General features: G+C 39.9%; 1 non-coding gene across 1 annotated transcript; it reads left to right on the plus strand.

Moving 5' to 3' along the window:
• Nucleotides 1–3,909: 3,909 nt before the first annotated feature.
• Nucleotides 3,910–3,980, plus strand: trnaw-cca (transfer RNA tryptophan (anticodon CCA)). Its single transcript has one exon. It is a non-coding gene; the product is annotated as a tRNA-Trp (tRNA).
• Nucleotides 3,981–7,900: the final 3,920 nt, after the last annotated feature.

Here is a 7,900-nt window from a genome sequence, read left to right on the forward strand (position 1 = left end):
TGAATGGCTTCATGAATAGACAACCCTCATCCCAATGTATGCCATTAACAGTAATATGAGTGGTCAATTAGAGTCCAATGACTTCTTTGGGGCAACTCCGTTTTCCTCCAGATAGAGCTCATTCAGCATTAGAAAGTACCAGTTAGTGCTAAATATCTATTCAAAACCCCCATTATTTTATTTATTTAGCCAGCGGTGACTCTGCATGTGTTAGTGTCTGATGATGAACTCACAACCAGACAACCCAAAGAGAAGCACTTATGAACACAATGATCATCAGTGTCTTTATTTGAGGTGATCTGAATGTGATTACAATGACATCTTAAGTTACAGTCTTACTTCTCTTCACCAGAAGAGGCCCAGGAGTTTTACGATCGTCGTGTTGCTACACGTAAGTAGCCCAGGCTATACTTCTGAGGACTGTCCTGCACTGGACGTAACGTTTCATGCCGCCAGGACACTCGTTGCAGATGCACTCAGGTTATAGTTTCAGTGCTACAAGTTCACTTCTATATGTCCTGCTGGATGTGGTAATATGCCATTTTGAAATAACCTAATGTTGTTATTATCGGCTAGCCAACTCAAGTTGTCTTGTTGACTGTGTGCGTTTATATGCCTGTGTTATGTTTGGGAAGAGCCTAAATATTGAGATAGCAAGAAGGACTACTGGAAGTCTAATTCACGCTAAAGCTGCGGTTCGTCGTAGTTCAGAGGATGACCTAGAGTGTTTCGTTAGTTGTATAATAGGGATGGGTTGCCGGGTAGTGTTTTTTTATTTTTTTTTTCTCTCTCTTGTTTTTTCACTTTGTCAAGCGAATGGCCTTTTATGTCACTTCATGGCGTGCTCTGCCACCCATATGGTATCTTTTAGGAAATGAGTGGCACAGTAAGTAGAAATGTGGCAGGGGGATCTGCAGTGCGTTTTACTAGCTGGAATGTTAGAGGTATGAATGGACCAGTGAAAGGGCCCGGATATTCTCACATCTGAAAAGACTCCATACCAAAATTGCATTTTACAGGAAACACATCTCCGTGTTCAAGACCATATTTTGCTTAGGAAGGCTTGGGTAGGACAGGTGTATCACTCAATTTGGCAGCAGAGCCAGGGGCACGGCAATAATAATTCATAAAAGTATTTATCACTCCCTCAGAAATAATTTCGGATCCCCAAGGGCAGTATGTCATAGTACAGGTAGTCTGTTTCACTCCCTGGTGGCCTTAGTATGCATTATGCCCCCAACGGGATGATGCTGATTTCTTTAGAAAATAATGACCTTGTTGCCCGATTTGAACACACATCATCTAAATTTGGGGAGATATGAACTGTGTGATGTCCAGAGCAATCTCTAGCTTCATGTCTCATATAGGTTGTATAGACCCTTGGAGGTTTCTGTATCCTTCCAGAAGAGAATTTTCTTATTTCTCGCATGTGCACACCATCCTACTCTAGGATAGATTACTTTTTTATTGACAAACACCTTCTGCCTTCAATAAAATCTGTAGAGTACTCCGCCATTGTCGATCAGATCACGCCCCCCATACTTGATATTTCCATTGCGCTTAACTATCCCGCAAGGTCTGCTTGGAGGTTGAACACAACATTACTTTCAGATACAAACTTTGTCAGTACGTCTCACAATCAATAGACGATTTCCTTTTGTTTAATCAGACGGACTCTATAACCCATCCGTACTATGGGAAACATTAAAAGTGGTACTACGGGACAAATATATCATTTTCGGTATCACGAAATAAAGACAGGAGACGGACACAGGAAAAAAGCCGATTCCATTTTGAAAATTGATCATCAATATTCAAGACCCCATCGCCCGAGCTATACAAGAAAAATTGAACCTTAAGGCACAATATGATCTACTGTCTACGGAAAAGATAGAAAGAAATCTGTTAAGGTCACGTTCATTTTTCTACGAACATGGGAAAAGGCAGGGCGCCTTCTTGCCCATCAGTTGAAGGGTAAATCTGCATCCAGACTTATTCCTACTATCAGGAAGGCACCTCAAGAAGTGACAATGGCCGCAAGAAATCAACAGCACCTTTGAGAAATATTACTCAGATCTATACAAATCAGACTTCCCCCACAATGTCTCTGATATGACGGAATTTTTAGAAAAACTTGGGCGCTCCACAATTACACAAGTCCAAAGAGAAAGCCTAGAAAGACCTCCTTGCAGCTCACGCCTCTGCTTGTCACATGTTTAACCACTCCTTTGAACAGTCATCCCTCCCACGGAGCCTCACGGAGGCACTTATCACAGTTTTACTAAAGCCAGGCAAAGATGCAATGGACTGCAGCTCTTATAGGCCTATATCGTTGCTGAATGCAGATGTTAAAATTCTTTCTAAAGTCCTGGCCGTTAGAATAAGTTCTGTCATTCCAGACATAATTTCAGTTGATCAGACAGGTTTCATTAAAGGGCGCCATTCATTGTCAACGTCCGTAGACTTTTAAATGTGGTTCACTCTCCAGCATCTGGAGTTGCTCCAGAAGTGGTAGTATCCCTTGACGCAGAGAAGGCTTTTGACAGGGTTGAATGGGGCTATCTCTTCCCCGTGTTGGACAAGTTCGGGTTCGGTCCAAATTCGTCTCCTGGGTCCGGCAATTATACTCGTCCCCTAAGGCTGCAGTAGTCACTAATAATTTGTGTTTGCAATATTTTTCACTGTTCAGAGGGACGCGTCAGGGTTGCCCTCTCAGTCCGTTGCGTTCGTCCTAGCGATAGAACCCCTGTCAATAAAGCTTCGAAACACACAGTCCATACAGGGTATTATTAGGATGGGAGTGGAACATAACGTCTCTTTGTATGCTGATGATCTCTTAATTTATGTAACGGACCCCATTGTCCTCTACACCTATAATTTTGAAAACTCTGGAGGTCTTTGGTAGTTTTTCTGGTATAATTAATTTTCTCAAAAAGTGTTTTCCCTATTAATGAGAAGGCGCTTCAATACAAGATACGGACTTGCCCTTTCATATTTCAAAATCAGGATTTAAGTATCTAGGAATCCATGTCACCCCCTCTTTCTCTGGTTTGCTAGATGCAAATTTTACTCCAATACTTGGGAGACTAAATCTGACCTCCAGCGATGAGCACCATTTTTTTCTCTAGCTGGAAGAGTTAACTGTGTTAAAATTAACGTGTTGCCTCGGTTTCTATATTTATTCAAAATCTTCCGGTCTTCCTTCAAAGTCTTTCTTTCGAGCAACAGAAAAGTTACTTTCAAGCTTTCTATGGGGAGGTAAAACTCCAAGGTTGCGTAAAAATTCCTTGAAAGACCAAGACAAAGGGGTGGGCTCGCCCTCCCAAATTTAAGGATTTACTATTGGGCTGCAAACGTACAAAAAGTTGTTTACTGGTTTCGACATCCTGAGGCAGACTGGTGTAGTGCAGAGGCCAAGTTTTGTAAACTGGCGTCACTTGCTTCATTGATTACGTTAAGACTCCCTCTCTCCCCGACACATTTCACTTCTAGTCCGGTAGTAAGCGCGACTCTTAATAAAAATATTTTAATAAGCACTTTTTTACATAAGCTATACCCTCCAGAATAAATCCCCTGTATTGTCATGAGGATGTGGAAAGCATCGGTGGCCCTGCTTACTAGCCTGCGCGTTCACAGCAGGCTCTGCAGTGGGGGAGTGTGGAGGGTGGGGGGGCTGTAGCACAGCGGAGAGCAAGGGGGAGGACCTGTAAGGTGTGCTTGTTCAATTTTTTGGCTAAGTCCACGTTTTCTCAGAACTCCCTACTGCAGCTTTAATCCACGGAGAAATGCACACATGTATATGCATTAACCAAAAAAGAAAGTTAATCTGTAGGCATTAATCAGAAAAGAAGTTAATATGTACATGCATTAATCAAAAAGAAATTTGATCTGTATAAGCATTAGTCAGCAGACCTTGTGGCGCAATGGTAGCGTGTCTGACTCCAGATCAGAAGGTTCGTGTTCAAATCACGTCAGGGTCAAATGTTGATGGGTGACAGTAGCTCAGTATGTGTAGTTGGGAGTACTCCCAGCAAGGATTTGAGAATCAAAGTCTTCAATTCCTGTATTAATATAGGCTTTTATGCACCAATTTACATATACATCTAATACCTGAACACATCAAACACACGAAAGACATCAAACACATCAACCACACTGGAAGCACAAACAGATCAAACACCTGAACATGTCAATCACATCAAAGACATTAAACACGTGAAACACATCAAACAGATAAAACACGTCAAACGCCTGAAAGACATCAAACATCTGAAACATATCAAACACTTGAAACACATCAAACACCTGAAACAAATCAAACCCCTAAAACACATCAAACACATCAAAGACATCAAGCACCTGAAAAATATAAAAAACATCAAAAACCTGAAACACATAAAACACATCAAAGACATCAACACCTGAAACACATAAAAGACATTAACACATCAAAGACCTGAAACCATCATAACAGAAACACATCAAACACCTAAACACATAGAACACGGAAGCACAAACACATAAAAAACATAAAACACATCGAAGACATCAAACACCAGAAACACATCAAAACATCAACCCTGAAACACATCAAACACCTGAAACCCATCAAAAACCTAAAACACATCAACACCTGAAAGATATCAACACATGAAACACCTGAAAAAAATCAAACACCTTAAACACATCAAATACCTGAAACACATCAACACATCAAACAACTCAAACACCTGAAACAAATTGAACACCTGAAACACATCAACACTTGAAACAGATCAAATCCCTGAAACAAATCGAACACATGAAACATATCAAGCACCTGAAACACATCAAACATCTGAAACCATCAAACAACCTGAAACACATCAAACACCTGAAACACATCTCAAACAAAAAAAATCAAAGACCTGAAATAGATAGATAGATAGATAGATAGATAGATTTTATTGATCCCAAAAATGGGAAATTACAGTGTTACAGCAGCACACAAAATATACAAACATACAATATACATGAATAATAATAATTATAATAACAAAATATAAGAATAAAATATAAGAATGTAAGAACAAATATTTAAGTATATACAAGATGGGAAAAAACAAAAAAAAAATGTACATTAAACACATCAAACCCTGAAAACCGTTAAATAACTGACACACATCAACCACATCAAACACCTGAAACACATCAAACACCTGAAACACCTGAAACACATCAAAGACATAAAAGACATTAACACCTGAAACACATTAATCACCAGCTTCAGGTAAGGAGGCCTCAAAGACCAACTGCTTTCGCAGCATCTGTTCCTTGTCTTCTGGAAGCAAGTCCTCCAAGACAAACTGCTTTCGCAGCGCCTGGTCTCTGCCAAAGCGCTGGCCTCCAGCTACCCGGAGAAGAACCCTAAAACTTAAATCAGTCACTTAGACGCAAAAAAGTAAGGAAATAGGGTTCAAGTTTTGAAAAACAAAAGTCATCACTTGAAAGTCATATATTGTAAAAAGGGAGGTTTCTGTGTCTTTTTTATTCAAAACCCGTTGATTTGCAATATGAATACTGTGAAAGTAACAAACGCTAATCCACGGAGAAATGCACACATGTATATGCATTAACCAAAAAGAAGTTAATCTGTAGGCATTAATCAGAAAAAAGTTAATATGTATGCATTAATCAAAAAGAAATTTGATCTGTATAAGCATTAGACAGCAGACCTTGTGGCGCAATGGTAGCGCGTCTGACTCCAGATCAGAAGGTTGCGTGTTCAACTCAGTCGGGTCAAATGTTGATGGTGGCAGTAGCTCAGTATGTGGTAGTTGGGGTACTCCTCAGCAAGGATTGAGAATCAATGGCTTCATTCCTGTATTAACATAGGCATTTATGCACCATTTACATATACATATATACCTGAACACATTAAAGACATCAAACATCTGAAACACATCAAAGACATCAAACCCCTGAACACATCCAACACTGGAAGCACAAACAGATCAAACACCTGAAACATGTCAAACACATCAAAGACATTAAACACCTAAAAACATCAAACACCTGAAACAAATTGAACACATGAACACATCAAACAGATAAAACCGTCAAACGCCTGAAACAATCACAAATCAACACCTGAACATATCAAACACTGAAACACATCAAACACATAAAAGACATGAAGCACCTGAAACATATAAAAAACATCAAAACCTGAAACACATAAAACACATCAAAGACATCAACACCTGAAACACATAAAAGACATTAAACACATCAAAGACCTGAAACACATCAAATAACAGAAACACAAACACATCAAACACCTGAAACACATAGAACACCGGAAGCACAAACACATCAAAAACATAAAACACATCAAATACTCACACCAGAAACACATCAAACACATCAAACACATCAAGACATCAAACACATAAAAAACCTCAAACCCTCAAACACATCAACACCTGAAAGATATCAAACACATGAAACACCTGAAACATCAAACACCTTAAAACATCATATACCTGAAACACATCAAACAACTCAACACCTGAAACAAATTGAACACCTGAAACACATCAAACACATGAAACATATCAAGCACCTGAAACACATCAAACACCTGAAACACATCAAAAAACACAAAAAATCAAAGACCTGAAATACATCAAACACATCAAACACCTGAAACACGTTAAACAACTGACACACATCAACCACATCAAACACCTGAAACACAACAAACACCTGAAACACATCAAAGACATAAAATACATTAACACCTGAACACATTAATCCCAGCTTCAGGTAAGTAGGCCTCAAAGACCACTGCTTTTGCGTCGCACGGTCCCTGCGTACTGGAAGCGAGGCCTAAAACTTAAATCAGTCACTTAGACACAAAAAAGTTAGGAAATAGGGTTCAGGTTTTGAAAACAAAAGTCATCACTTGAAAGTCATATATTATAAAAAGGAGATTTCTGTGCCTTTTTGAATTCAAAACCAGGTTTGATCTGTACATGCATCAGTCAGCAGACCTTGTGGCGCAAAGGTAGTGCGTCTGACTCCCGATCAGAAGGTTGTGTGTTCAAATCACGTCAGGGTCAAATGTTGATGGGTGGCAGTAGCTCAATATGTGGTGGTAGCAATAATTTGAACATCGACGGTTTCATTTCCTGTATTAAATTAGACTTTATGCACCAATTTACAAATACATCTAATACCTAATTCCTGAAACACATCAAACACATTTAACACCTGAAACACCTGAATCACTACAGACACCTGAAACCCATCAAACACATTCAACACCTGAAACACATCAAACACCTGAACACATCAAACACATCAATCACCTGAAACACATCAACACCTGAAACACATCAAACACCTGAAACACATCACACATCAATCCCTGAAACACATCAACAACACCTGAATCACATATAACACCCGAACACATCAATTCAAAACATTGAGGGTCAAAAGCTGATGGGTGGCAGTAGCTCAATATGTGGTAATTAGGTGTCCTCCCCCACCAAGGATTTCAGCATCAAAGGCACATCAATCATGTGAAATACATAAAACACTCCTCTGTTTTAGTTACAGAGTGAGGAATCACACTTCTCTTCCATCTTTGTTGAGAGTTGCAAATGCGCAGTACCTAGGTAAGGATTACAAGCCAATCAGGAGCAGAGTATAGGCTGGACTACAGTAGAGCTGTTTGGAATCAGTGTTTTCTTTTGGAGATTCATGATCCCTAATACCTTTCTAAACTTACCCTGGTCCCTGACCCCTGACCCCAGAGCTGGTAGCTCTGTTCCTTGGCGGAGCCAGTTGGGCCCCCTGCTCTGGCTGGCTGGAGCTCAGAGGCTTCAGGTGAGGAGGCCTCAAAGACCACTGC

The sequence above is a fragment of the Etheostoma spectabile genome, unplaced genomic scaffold (assembly GCF_008692095.1).
Source record: "Etheostoma spectabile isolate EspeVRDwgs_2016 unplaced genomic scaffold, UIUC_Espe_1.0 scaffold00018484, whole genome shotgun sequence".
NCBI lineage: Eukaryota > Metazoa > Chordata > Actinopteri > Perciformes > Percidae > Etheostoma > Etheostoma spectabile.